Raw genomic sequence first — 13,833 nt, 5'->3', positions numbered from 1 at the left:
CCCTTGAAGTGTCAGAACACACGAGTATGTATTAACACATTAGTTTTTAGTTACTGTATTTTATTTTTTTTTAAAATGCCTTGTTTTTTTTAATTTTCTTATCAACCATAGCTGATACCCCTGTAAGAAAAGTCTCAGCATGGTTTACGTAACTCTGGCTCCCATGTGTGACAACTTACAAATGCCTCATCAAGTGTTTGCAGTTTTTACCATACACATGGCATGATGCTTTATTTGCTTGACAAAGGAAGTGGAGTTGTTCAAAATGTAGCATCATAGAATACAGGTGATTATAACTTTACTTCAATTAGGTAAAAAGCCAGCACTCCATGTGTATGACCTGTTTTATAAAGGTATGACACCTGTCTTTGGAAATTACATACTGCCAAAGTGTCTTGAAATACTATGGTGTAAAGTGCATACACATTTTGCTAATATAAAAGAAGACTTCAGTGAGATATATGGTTTATGTAGATTTTTGTTCAAGAAAAGCTATAGTGGCAGTCACCATCAGACACTTGAAAGTCATATACCCAAGCCAGACCTACTGCCTTGTTTTCCTCCCAGGCTGCTTGACATTGTATTCATGGGGTTCTAATGGGAAGGAAAAGGGATTTCCTCCCTGAAAATTACTTAAAGAGATTTTCCACTATTAGGCTATGTGCCCACGTTGCGTGTTAAAACGCACACTGAAAACTGGACTCCTTCCCAGAAATCGCGCGTTTTTTCCCCGCGCGATTTCACCATGATTCTGTTCGCGATTTTGCCGTGATTTTCTCAAGCACTTTCCAAGCGATTTGAAGTATCGCTTGGAAAGTGATTGACAGGTTGGTCACACTCGGCAAACATAGTGTTTGACAAGTGTGAGCAGCTTTTTACTATTGAGGCCGCCTATGCGGCCTCAATAGTAAAAGATAAAATGTTAAAAATGATAAAAAAATAAAAAATCGGGGTGTAATAACCTTCCGACGTCCCGCGCTGCCATCCCGGGCCTCAGCGTTCCCAGTAATGCCTTGTGAGACCTGTGATGACGTTGGTCTCGCGTTACTATAGCGATCTCGCGAGACTACGTCATCACAGGACCTTGCCGCAAGGCATTACTGGGAACGCTTAGGCCGGGAATGCAGCGCGGGACGTCGGAAGGTAAATATACCCCGATTTTTTATTTTTTATTCTTTTTTTTACAGGGGTATGGTACCCAGGGCCTGGAGGACAGTCTCCTCTCCTCCACACCGTGGGTACCAACCGCACATGAGACGCTTAACTTCCCGCATGGTGGGCATAGCCACATGCGGGAAGTAAGCGATTCTCATGCATCCCTATGGGTGCGGAATCGCGGCAATTCTTTGCGATTCCACACAAAAGAATGATCATGCTGCGAATTTTTCCGCGATGCGATTCCGCCGCGGAAAAAAGCGCAGCATTAGTACAGCATGTGCGGAATGCCATAGGAATGCATGGGGTGTGTTCTGTACACGATTTTTAAACGTTTTCGCAGCGTTTTCGCACCGAAAATCGCGGCAAAAACGCTTAAAAATCGCATCGTGGGCACACAGCCTAAATGTCACCCTATTTAATTTGCCCTAACGCTTTATAAATATCATTTTGCAAATATGCACATAGTCTCTTGATAGAGGAAGAGGACAAGAACTCTAGTGCAACCAGTTGGAAGTAGCAATCGTAAATTTCAATGTGGACATTTTAACTTATTAAGCAAATATACATGTACTAGATACTACCTACCCTGCTCCTGTAAGTTCAAGCCTGCTCAGATCAGACTTCACTCTCCTTGACTGACACTTGTTTTGCAGAGCAGTCCTTTCATTTGACAAGTTCTGCAATGTGCCAATCATTACAGTATATCATATGGATTGTCTACTGAAGTCTTGCCAGCATTCAGACAGAGGAGAGTGAAGCCTGGTGTGGAGCAGAGTCATGGGTGGTGCTGACTGAGTCTGCTAAAGCATTGAACTGCTTTATGCAGACAAACCCCATGATATACTATCTAGTAATCTGCACACCACCTGTAATCTGCAGCACTTGTCAGATAAAGGCACCCTACTGTTAACCAAGCTCCAGGCTGAGAACCAGGTACGGACTGGGACTGAAATTCAGCCCTACCATTTGAAATAGAAACAGGCCCATGCTGTCCCCATCCTTAAGCACCAGTTGGGATATATTACCTGAAGAAACAGAGGAATGGAGACATGTGACCCAGAGAAGCAGGAGGATCAGGAGGCAGTCAGCACCCATACTGCTCAGGAACCAGTACCAGGCTCTCACGCAGGAAAATGATGAAGAAATACATCAGGATAAGACTTTGCCAACAAACAGCAACCTTGTACGCCTTCAGAGTCCTCCTGGATGGAGAAAGAAAAATGTTGTGAAGAAAAAACGGAGAGTGGTGGTCATGGGGGATTCCCTGTTGAGAGGAACAGAGGCCGCTATCTGCAGACCGGATATAACTTCAAGAGAAATGTGCTGTCTTCCAGGTGCAAAAATTAAAGATGTGTCTGACAGGATATCAGGACTCTTCAGACCTACAGATGACTACCCATTCCTGCTACTACATGTGGGGACAAATGACACCGCAAGAAACGACCTGGAAACCATCTGCAGAGACTTTGAAGACTTAGGCAAGAAAGTGAAAGAACTGGGAGCGCAGGTGGTCTTCTCTTCCATCCTCCCAGTGGATGGCCATGGAACAAGGAGGTGGAATAAGATTCTGCAGGTGAACAACTGGCTACGTCGATGGTGCCGTCATCAACGATTTGGATTTCTGGATCACGGAGTGAACTACTTATACGATGGACTACTTGCTAGAGATGGGGTGCACCTTACGAAGACTGGAAAGCATGTATTTGGAAGTCGCCTTGCTACACTTGTAAGGAGAGCTTTAAACTAGAACAACATGGGAAGGGAAGCAAAAGACCAGAAAATGCCATACACCTGACAAATGCTATTGAGAACTCTGCTAATAGAAGTGGAAAGGAAGAACAAAGACGAAAGAATCTAATTAATAAAAATATTGGAGAAAGAGAAACCAATCACAAACTAAAATGTTTCTATACTAATGCACAAAGCATGGGCAACAAACAAGGAGAATTGGAACTACTAACACAGGAAAAGAAATATGATGTCATTGGAATCACTGAAACTTGGTGGGACGATACACATGATTGGAATACAAGACTAGAAGGATACAACTTATTTGCAAGAAACAGACTTGATAAACGAGGAGGGGGTGTTGCATTGTATGTTAGAAGCGCATATATCTGCACAGAGATTGAAGCTTCAGAGACTGGGAGTTCTGTGGAAACTGTTTGGGTAAGAATACAAGGACAGAACAATGGAAAGGACACCATTGTAGGCATTTACTACAGGCCGCCTGTGCAAGCTGAAGATATGGATGAACTCTTTATGCATCAAATGGCCAAGTTCTCCAAAAAATATGACATAGTTGTCATGGGAGATTTCAACTATCCAGACATTTGTTGGGAATCTCTCTCAGGCAAAACTAACAGGTCAAGGAAATTCTTATCCTCTCTTGCTGACAACTTTATCTTCCAAAAGGTAGGGGAGAAAACAAGGGGAACTGCTACCTTGGATCTAATCCTTATAAACAGGGAGGAAATGGTTGAGGAGGTAAAAGTGGCTGGAACCCTAGGAGGTAGCGACCATGCTATTTTAGAATTTTGGATAACTAGAGGCGGAAGACCTGTGAAGACTCAGATGTCAAGGTTAGATTTCAGAAAGGCAGATTTTAAGGGATTCAGAAAGATAATTGGAGGAATCCAATGGCTGGATATCCTTAAAGACAAAAATGTCCAGGAAGGATGGGAAATCTTGAAAAATGAAATTCTCAAAGCACAGTTGTTAACAATTCCGAAAAGAGGGAAGAATAGGAAGCATTTAAGGAAACCAGGATGGGTGAACACAGAACTTAAGCACATGCTAAAAAGGAAGAAAAAAATGTTTATAAAATGGAAAGAGGGAGGCATATCTAAAGAAGAATATAATGCTGTCTGCAGAATCTGCAGGGCACAAATCAGATTAGCTAAAGCTAAAAATGAATTGAGGCTTGCAAGAGATGTCAAAAGCAATAATAAAGGATTTTGGGGATATGTCAAAAGTAAAAGAAAAGTCAAAGATGCTATAGGATTTTTACAGGATGAAAATGATGAAATGGTAAGACAGGATGTTGAGAAGGCTGAACTTTTAAATTCCTATTTTGCATCTGTTTTCTCTCAGAAAGGAAATGTAACACCAACTGTTATTCACTGTCCTATTAAGGGAATAGAAGAATCCAGGATATCTATAAACAGAAAGATAGTGAGGAAACACTTAGCTAACCTAAATGAATTCAAGTCTCCAGGTCCAGATGAATTACACCCCAGAGTACTGAAGGAGATAGCAGAAGAAATTTCTGAACCACTCTCCATAATCTTTGAAAATTCTTGGAGAACAGGAGAAGTGCCAGAAGACTGGAGAAGAGCAAATGTTGTTCCTATCTTCAAAAAGGGGAAGAAGGTGGACCCAGGCAACTATAGGCCGGTGAGTCTGACTTCTATACCAGGAAAGATCTTTGAACAAATTATTAAACAACATGTAAGTCAATACCTGGATAAGAATGAAGTGATCAAACAGAGTCAGCATGGGTTTGTAACTAATAAGTCATGTCAGACTAACTTAATTTCCTTCTATGACGGTATCACTGATTGGGTGGATCAAGGAAATGCTGTAGATATAGTATATCTTGACTTCAGCAAAGCATTTGACAAAGTCTCTCATACAATCCTCATTGAAAAAATGACTAAGTATGGAATGGACAAGGCAACTGTTAGGTGGATTCATAGCTGGCTTAGTGATCGGACCCAAAGAGTGGTCGTAAATGGCTGCACATCCAGTTGGAAGAATGTCTCAAGTGGGGTACCACAGGGCTCTGTCCTGGGCCCTGTATTGTTCAACATCTTTATCAACGATTTAGATGAAGGAATTGAGGGTAAACTGATTAAATTTGCTGATGACACAAAGCTAGGAGGGATAGCTAATACTAGAGAAGAGAGAGAGAGGATTCAAAAAGATTTAAATAAACTGGAGAAGTGGGCAGTAACTAACAGAATGGTTTTTAACAGGGAGAAATGCAAAGTACTACATCTGGGCAATAAAAATGAAAAAAGCATATATAGAATGGGAGGAATAGGGCTAAGTGACAGCACATGTGAAAAAGACTTGGGTATACTAATAGATCACAGACTGAATATGAGTCAACAGTGTGATGCAGCAGCAAAAAAGGCAAATGCAGTTCTAGGATGTATTAACAGAAGCATACAGTCTAGATCACGTGAAGTCATTATTTCCCTCTACTCCTCTTTGGTCAGACCTCATCTGGAATATTGTGTCCAGTTTTGGGCACCACATTTTAAAAAAGACATCAACAAACTGGAGCAAGTTCAGAAAAGAGCGAACAGAATGGTGACCGGTCTGCAAACCCTGTCTTATGAGGAAAGGTTGCAGGATTTGGGAATGTTTAGTTTGCAAAAGAGAAGACTGAGAGGAGACTTAATTGCTGTCTACAAATATCTAAAGGGCTGTCACATTGTAGAAGGCTCAACTTTATTCTCATTTGCACAAGGAAAGACTAGAAGCAATGGGATGAAACTGAATGGGAGGAGACACAGATTAGATATTAGAAAAAACTTTTTGACAGTTAGAGTGATCAATGAGTGGAACAGGCTGCCACGAGAAGTGGTGAGTTCTCCTTCAATGGAAGTCTTCAAACAGAGGCTGGACAGACATCTGACTGGGATGATTTAGCGAATCCTGCTTTGAGCAGGGGGTTGGACCAGATGGCCCAGGAGGTCCCTTCCAACTCTACGATTCTATGATTCTACTAATATTACCATAAAATGAGGAAAGCAAAATTTACTACAAGACAAATATTTCTAATGATACTCGGGGCCTGCTGGGGTGACAGTCAGCAACTTTGTGCTTTCCACAACTCTTATAAGTATCAGTGTCTTAATAAGGCCTCTTTCACACATCCGGTTTTAGCTGTCATGTGTGATACGGCATGTGTGTAAAAAAATGGATCTGGTTTTTTTTACCGCCGGATGCGTTTTTTTCTCATTGATTATAACATGCGACGGATTCCGCCGCAGTTGCTTGCGTTTCTTCCGGTTTTTACCAGATCTGGGTGAAATCTCGGCTCCGGCGGCCAGACACAACGTGAGCAACAACGTTTTTTCGTCCAGCGAAAAAAGCCGGACATGTGCGGATGCGGCGCTCCTGGCTCTGTGGTATAATGAAAGTGAATGAGCATATCCGGCCACCGGATCAGTCTCCTCCATGATCCGGCCACCGCATTAAGGCTTTTACCCTCTGCGCATGCCCGGAGAGCTCTCTCTCTCTCCTGCAGCTACCTTCTATCATCCCCCGTACTGCAGCGACTTAGTTTGCCCCTGAGGCTTCAGTCGCCACAGAGGTACTGCACCTTCTCCTAAGGTGTAGTGCCCCACCATCCAGGTAGGGTGGGAACTCCTGACCACGCTCCACACCTGCATTCCACACACAGGATAGTTCAGTGGGGCCATCTAACAGCTTCAGGCTGTGGGTTAGCAGTTCACCCCTCGTGGAACCCTGCTTCGTAACACGAGATGTGCTGGGAGGCGGGTGGAGTGAGATGATATAAAAGAGTGAGAAGAGTGAGAGTTAGGGGTAGAGTTGGTTAGTGAGAGAAGAGAGAAGATGGGTGTCTGAGGGACATGCTGCTGCAGGTCCCAGTGATCTGGGCTGCTGGCACGAGAAAGACCAGAGAAAGAGACTGATAAGATTGATAACCTAACCTTCCAGAAGAGAGATAGAACAGATCAGAACGAAGGAGAATAGAAGGACGGTGGGAAGCTGGTTGAAGAAAGATAGAGAACCCTTCCAGTCCAGAGAGTGCAAAGGCCGGGGCCCGGTCCCCGAGGTTGATTGGATCTTTATGTTCGGCAACAGACACCGGAGGAGTAGTGAGCCGCTAGCGCCTTGCTCCCATCATAGACTTGGGACACAACAGCAACTGAATAGAGAGCTGGGACGCAGTGAGGAGTCCCCGAAGCAGGCTACAGCTGTCTGTCATACAAGTAAAGACTAGGAACACCTAGAGAGAGGCATTCCAGGGTAACTAAGTACTGGAGTGCTTTGCACCTAAAGGCGCATTGGAGGAGTCGTTCAGTAAGGTATATGTTGGCGGAGTGTGGAAGGGAGAATCCTATCCTGCCTGGAGATTGGCTGGAGCCCTGACCTGGAGAACACACTATGGAGGCAGGCAGTTGTGTGAACTGCAAACAGTGAGTAAAGCTTTGGAACTGCATACTCTGGTGTCCTCCAGTTATTCCCGCACCACTACACCTGGGTACCAGCATCCATACCATTCTGCGCCTCTCCTCATCCATTGCACCTACACTGCCTTGGGACTACAGCTCCACCTGTGGGGAGCTACACCATCTTTGCTGCACCACACCATCAGTCCCAGCGGATCTGCATGCAGCGTTGGCTCAACATCTTACTTGCCAAACACCACGGATGGCGTCACAAACTATCTAATAAACTTTAACATCATTAACATCACCGCCATTGATATTGGGCACCCAGGGCCACAGACCGGGTAACCGCTGCTGTGACACTTTCCCGCCTCAACACCAGCCCGGTACCGAGTACCCAGCTGCCCTGGGTGTGCGAGGGCGACCCACCTCCGTTACTGCCCGGCTTTTCGCCGCACGCCGCCGGATTCTTACCGACGGATGTGTGAAAGTAGCCTATTACCGACTCTGTTAACATCTTAGCAGACAAGGTGGCACACGATCAGACAGGACCTTCTGTCATTTGGCAGAATTGCCAGATGGCCAGTCCGGCCCTGCTGAGAGGAGAGTGAAGTATGATCTGAGCATGCAGACCCAGAGTGCTGTCACTCACCGAAAGGTACGCTGCCAACACCAGTGATGTGCCTTGCTCAGTTTCTATGATTCTGGTCCCGAGATCGGAAATAACAGAGCAAGAGCAACAACCAAAGAATATAGGAGCCACAGAGAGAGGAGCTTTCAGGTCAACTAGTAGAAGTATACTATGAAAGTGTTACTTGGGATCAGTTACGACAAAAAGGGGGTGAATTTAGTAAAGGAAAACCTATGTAAATGCAACAGCTGCTATTGACAGTGCCAGCTAAGGCCTCTTTCACACATCAGGTTTTCGCCGTCAGGCGCGATCCGGCACTTTTGACAAAAACCGGATCCGGCGAAATGCAATGCCGTATCCGGTTTCCCCCCCATTGAATTGCATTAGCGCCGGATCGGGCAGGATGGCCATGCTTTTCATCCGGTTTTCGCCGGATCCGGCAATGTGTCGCAATCCGGCGTCTGGAAAAAATGGCTACTGTAACGTTTTTTGTCTCCGGCGAAAAAGCCGGACACGCCGGATCCGGCGTATCTGGCTTTTTCACACAATGAAAGCCTATGAGCGCCGCAATGGTGGCAATGGTGGCCGGATCCGTTTTTTTGGGTCTGAGCATGCTCAGTAGCTCTGCCCACAAGCCACATATATAAAAGCATGACAGTGGGACCCTCAGCCACACCCAACATGCCACCCAAGACAGCAACCAGGCGCAGGAGAAGGCAGGAGACCACTGCAGCACCATCAGCACCACACCACCACCCCAAATGGAGCAGCATGCTGAACAACGGGAGGGGAGTCCAGCAGCAGATGAGAGAAGGCAATTATCAAATCCCCCATTCCTCAAAACTAAGGCCATGGAATATCAAGATATTCATTGGCCCTTTGTTTCTCTTTATTCAACAGCCGCCCAAGAGATTCAGCAGCAGCAGCAGTGGCAGCACTGGCAGCAGCAACAGCACCACCCACAGCCATGGAGTCTGGCCAGCAAGAGGACAGCACATCTTCTTCTGGGAGCCCTCCCTCGCATTGTCAGCGTTTGACGGTAAGTTTTTATTTCCAAAATCCATCATCTCTGTAATATATGTCTATTCATTGCCTTTTATTTCAAAACAGGATTCACAAGCTGAAGAGGAGCTCCCAGAAGAAGAAGGTAGGGGTGGACAGACACCTGTAGTGGGCTCACAATTGGTAAGTTTTTTGCATCAAACGCAGAAACACAATATCACACTACACACAACACACAGAAAACAATGTTCTGCAGACCACACACAGCAAACAAATGCCTACATCCAAACACATACATTTTTTTCTTTTCTTCTCTAGTCTTCCCAATCTGGTGCTCGGCCAAGAGGTCCTCGCAGTGCCTCCCAGGGTCGTCGGCGACAGCAACGCGGCGGTCACCAGCGTGTAAGTATAATATTTAAGTGACATTTTGGTACACTTTTTATTTCATGTCTTAAGTGTGGTGACTAATTTTGCTATTTTTCTCTTTTACTTTAACAGCCTTCACAGCGTGCTCCCGACTCAGACGGTGAGGATGGAGGAATAGATGTGGACCACCTCATCGATCTCATCAGAGAAAGGGAGCCGCTATGGAATATGGCTGACCGCCGCCATGCTGACCTGATTGTTACCCGACGACTCTGGGAGGAAATCTGTTCGCTCCTTGTGGCCCGCTGGGAGGACCTCGATGCTCGGGCCCAGATTAAAGAGCGTAAGTATATACAGTACCGGTTGCTTGATGTAAACCAGTGTTTCCCAAACTCCAGTCCTCATGGTCCCCACGGATCATGTGTTCAGGATTTCTATTTACTATGGAAATCCTGAAAACATGACCCCTAGGGACCATGAGGACTGGAGTTTGGGAAACACTGATGTTGTATACTAACCACTTTGTCCTTTCTCGTTTCAGGGGACAGAATTGTGAAGCGGTGGCGGTCTGTGAGGGATCGTTTCAAGAAGGAGTTCAATAAAGAGATGCGGGCCCCGAGTGGATCTGGAGGACGCAGGAGCAAGTACAAGTACGCACGAGCCCTGTCGTTCCTCCGGGAAACAATGCTCACCAGAAGGTAAATATTACACACCACATGTGAAAAAAAATGTTAGATGTAACTTTTTTTTTTCAGCCAGGGCCATACCATGTCAGTATTTTAATTGTTTTTTTTCTCTTTATTCCACAGCACGGTGAGCAGCACTCAGGAGCCTGCACGATTGGACCCTTCTGAGGCGATCCCTGAGGAGACCGGCACCGAGGGACACTTCGACCGCCCCGATACATCTGCACCTTCCCAGCCTTCCCACACATTCGACCCATCTGTCCCATCCACCAGCACAGGAGCATCGTGGCCGCCTACATTACATGAAGCTGCTGGTGAGGAGATCGCTTTCCCTTTACCCCACCCTTCTGCCCCTGCCACCTCTAGTACACCTGCGGGTACTGGGCGGCAGCGGCAGAGGGGTCAGGAAAAGAGTTATGCGCAAGAGTTCTTGCATCTGAATGCATCTTTCCAGAACTGTCTAAAAGTCTTGTCAGAGCAAATCTCCGCAGGCTTTCAGCAGATCAACTCCAGCATTCTGGAGGTGAAGACACTTCTGCAAACCATGCATTCAGAAGCAAGATCTTTGCCAAACCACACCTTTTTCAGGTCTGTTGTGGAGCGCATGGCAACACTATCTCCTACCCAGCAGATGCATGTAATGCATTCGTGCCACGGTGCTCTACAGCAGGTTACCTCCCAACCTCCTCCTCCCACCACAGTAGTTCCTCCACCTGCACCCCCTCCAGCCACTTTCCATCCTCCCCCTCCTATTACATCTGCACCCCCTCCAGCCACTTTCCATCCTCCCCCTCCTATTACATACCAGCAACCTCACCAGTACCAGCAACCTCCCCAGTACCAGACATCTCCCCACTTCCAGCAACCTGCCCCGTACCAAACTCCTTCCCCGTACCAAACTCCTTCCCCGTACCAAACTCCTTCCCCATACAACTTTCCATCAACATCATCTGCTCCTACAGTCCCTGCCCAACCCTCCACTCCACCGCCCACCACCTCTTCTGCCTCCCACATGTCCACCCATTCTGTAGCTTTTTCCACACCTTCACCTCTAACTGTTCCTTCCCCACCACGATCCCAGTCCTCTCTCCACACACCCAGTGTCGAAGTGTCCCGCAGCCCCTCCAGCAGTATTTCCACCCCACACTACACAGATTTGTAATGTGTGTTTTTTAATAAAAATGCCCATTGGGTTTAAAACCTTTATTAAAAAAGTTTTTTGCACTTTAAAAACATTTTACAAAAAAAAAAAAAATTTTAAATAAAAGTTAAATTATCGTTTCACAATGGTTGTCTGTCATTTCTTTCTGCGGCGAACTATGTTTAAAAAAAAGGTTAAATACAGGGTATTTCAAAGGTAAAAAGGTATTCAAAACCAGGTATATAACTGTGGGTAAATTTTAGCTTTTTGCCACAGTTGTGTTCCTGGTTGTGTTTGAAGCAAAGTATTTCACCTAAAAAGTTGTGTTTATTGTTGGTGATTTCCTAACAATGTACACAACTTTTGTTGAAAGGTGAAATACTTTGCATAAAACACAACCAGGTACACACCTGTGGCCTAAAGCTAAAAATAGTAAGACCATGACAAGATAGCCAACTTTGGTTGGCAAAGGTATATACTGTTGGTCCAGAAGGTACACAAGTTTGGTTAGGGCACAAATCTTTCACACTCTGTCATCCTGCCAGTGTACTCTGCCTTGAGGTGACATAAAGTATAGTGCAAAATTGTCCCTCATTACTGAAACCGTCACAGAACTTCTAGTGGTAATATTTTCAATGACAACATCCATCTTCGCCAGTAACTTGCTCTTCTCTCCAACCTGCACTTTCTTCTCTACAACCTGTCAAAGAAGGGCTGTAGGAACATGCTATATATAGTTTTCCAGTAGCCAATCCCGTTCGGAAGGCCACAAGGGTCAATTTTAAAAACAGGATCCGGCGTAATCCGTCAAAAAACGGATAGAAAAACCGATGAACCGGATGAGACGGATCCGGTTTTGTCTGTCAAGAACAAGATGGATCCGGCAGAAAACCGGATCCGGCACATCAGGTTTTACAAAACATTTGCCGGATCCGGCATTCCGGCACGACGCCGGATCGCGCCTGACGCCGAAAACCTGATGTGTGAAAGTAGCCTAAGGAAGATTCTCAGCAAAAAGAAAAGACTGATACCAAGATTCGCACTATTCTGGGTGAATTCCCTAGTTCTTGGCTAGTTCTTGGCTACAAGTTAACAACGCAGTGGTAGTTCATTGGATGGTGTTCCCACAAAGGTCTTTACCAGAGACACCAAATTGTTCTGGAAGCAACGAGTCGCAAATGCCAACCACTAACGCTGTGCATGAGGAAGAATCAGAAAACTTGCCCACAGTCAGCAGTGAACCTGTTGTACCCATGGTAGGTTCAGAGATTCGTAGGAAGTCGTCTAGTATTCCTATTTTGCGCAGATCACTGCGTAGCACACAGGGCCAAACCCCTTCTCATTATAGAAATGATTTGTAAAAATAGTCTAAGATTAACAATTTAGTTTTTGAGCTGTACTAACGTTGAACTTTGCTTTAGGTAACGTTATTGAAAATGATAAAGAAATTGTGCCCACATGGACTAATGTGAAATTTCACTAGTTATTATGCCTTTTTTCTACTACAAGAACTCTTGTAAAGACTCTTATACTCAAGAAAAAGAAACTGTTCATCGTGCCTTGGCAGGAAGCCATCTAAAACAGCCAGTGCAGTGAATTTTCTATTATGGTCTGTGTGCCCTGCAGCTGCACTCAGGGATGATCCAAACAATCAGAAGTGGTTTGGGGCTGTAATCCATGACTTCAACTCAGTTAATGTGACTGTTTACTTATACTCAAGTTAACTGTTATGTCATTTTTTATGTGCTTATGTTCCTTGTGTAGCCTGAGGACGTGCTACCTTTAACTAGTGGGGAATGTAGCGCCTTTCATCTTTATTGCCACAAAAGGCTTAAATATGTACTGTTCTGTATGTGTTTTGTGAGCAATGGGAGTTATGCTTTGTCTGCTAGACACACACACACACAATTTGCCTCATTTGTCTGAAGCTGCGAGCTTTGCAGACATACCTTAACTGGGAGGGGGAGGGGCCGACTTGTTGTTCTCAGTGTGAAGAAAGAGGAAGAACGTCTTGGACACCATGATGACATGAGGCTGATCCAGGAGTGAGAGCTAAAAAGCTGGGAACCAGCCCCTAGATCATCCATGCTTTCAGAGCTGGGTGATAAGCTGAGAGACTGCGTGGGATTACACAACCAGCAGGAAAGTGTTTTCCCTCAGAAATACTGCAATAACCTGGAATCAGTGAAGGACAGTTGCAAGTGGTAACTTGAGCTGCGTCACAAAGGATTCAAACTGCAAGTTGCTGAAGGCGAAATACACAGTGAGTAAAGGAAATACAGGGAAGTTCTAAACTCCAGAAAGCCTTGGTCCCAGAAGGGATTAGAATAGCAGGAGGTTACACTGAGTCACAGCAAAGAGAAAGATAACTCCCATTCTCCAGAGCAGACTGTAACCTGTTGAGAGCTCCTCTGAACTGCAGCTGAACTACAGTAAATGATAAAGTGACTCCTTGTCTTCTGTCTTATTGCTTCATGCCTTCTACTTGCATCGCAATCTCTGGGGGTCCTGCCCTGGTTGGAGAGGGTTTTATCATCTGCACTGCCATCACCATCTACACCCCCAGGGATCATCTGCAGTGCCAGCTATACTACAGTCGAACACTCCAACTGGCATCACGAATCACTACATAAACTTTATCCCCTTTCAATTCTACCCCTTTTACATGACCGCTTGGGGCCACGGACTGGGTCACCGCCA

The sequence above is a fragment of the Dendrobates tinctorius genome, unplaced genomic scaffold, assembly GCF_039654945.1.
Source record: "Dendrobates tinctorius isolate UK_male_01 unplaced genomic scaffold, ASM3965494v1 ptg000012l, whole genome shotgun sequence".
In the NCBI taxonomy this organism is placed as follows: Eukaryota; Metazoa; Chordata; class Amphibia; order Anura; family Dendrobatidae; genus Dendrobates; species Dendrobates tinctorius.
The sequence above is the reverse complement of the archived record's forward strand: the minus strand, read 5'-3'. Positions refer to the sequence as shown.